The sequence below is a fragment of the Myotis brandtii genome, unplaced genomic scaffold (genome assembly GCF_000412655.1).
Source record: "Myotis brandtii unplaced genomic scaffold, ASM41265v1 C42005576, whole genome shotgun sequence".
NCBI lineage: Eukaryota > Metazoa > Chordata > Mammalia > Chiroptera > Vespertilionidae > Myotis > Myotis brandtii.
The window spans coordinates 1-993 of NW_005315600.1; the positions used below are offsets into that span (position 1 = coordinate 1).

The 993-nt window shown below is 50.9% G+C and overlaps 1 pseudogene; it reads left to right on the forward strand.

The window, feature by feature from the left end:
- The first annotated feature begins 308 nt into the window (after window positions 1-308).
- On the forward strand, window positions 309-928 carry LOC102238920 (annotated as a pseudogene).
- The last annotated feature ends 65 nt before the right edge of the window (window positions 929-993 follow it).

Below are 993 nucleotides of genomic sequence, written 5' to 3' on the forward strand. Positions count from 1 at the left end.
AAAAAAAAATGTCAGATCAGCGTTGAAAATATTGAGATGAAGGTGCTGGTGGATGTTCATGTAGAGATGTCCCATAGCTCTTCGGGCATTTAGAACTAGAGACAGGGAAAGAAGTTTGGACCAAAAACACAGATTTTGGAATCATCCACATGGCACAGAATAAATAACTCAGGGAATGCTTATAAAAGGAAGAGCAAAGGGCTGAGAAGGGAGACAGAAAAACATGGATATAAATTTACAATACAAACACTTGCCCCGAAACCCCATCTGGAGTGTGGGCTCTCCAGCCTGCCCGCCGCTACCCACAGCCACCACCACCTTTCAGAATGGCCTACAGGGCACGTGCCTGTGGCCTGAGCCGGGAGGTGCAGCAGAAGATTGCGAAGCAGTACAGTGCAGACCTGGAGCAGATCCTGATCCTGTGTATCACTGCCCAGTGCGGCAAGGATGTGGGCCGGCCCCAGCCCAGGCGTGAGAACATCCAGAATCGGCTCAGGGATGGCACACGGTGCTGTGTGAGCACATTAACGGGCTGTATGTACCCCGAGGGGCTGGCCCAGTGAAGAAGATCCAGGCCTTCTCCGTGGCCTTCAAGTGGATAGAGCAGATGTCGCAGTTCCTGTCAGCAGCCAAACGCTACGGCATCTATAGCACCAACATCTTCCAGACCAGGGACCTCTGGGAAGGAAAGAAATGGCCTGTGTGCAGAGGACACTGATAAAACTGGGTGGACTGGCAGTAGCCTGGGTGATGGGTTTTTCTCTGGGGATCCCAACTGGTTTTTTAAGAAATCCAAGGAAAGCTCTCAGAACTTATCGGACAACCAGCTGCAGAGGGCAAGAACGTGATTGGGTTATAGATGGGCACCAACCACAGGGCGTCTCAGGCAGGCATGACTGGCTATGGGATGTCATGCCAGTTCCTCTGATCCATCCTCAGCCCTGCTCCTGCCCTCCCTTGGATAGCTTATTTTTATTTTATGTATTTATTATT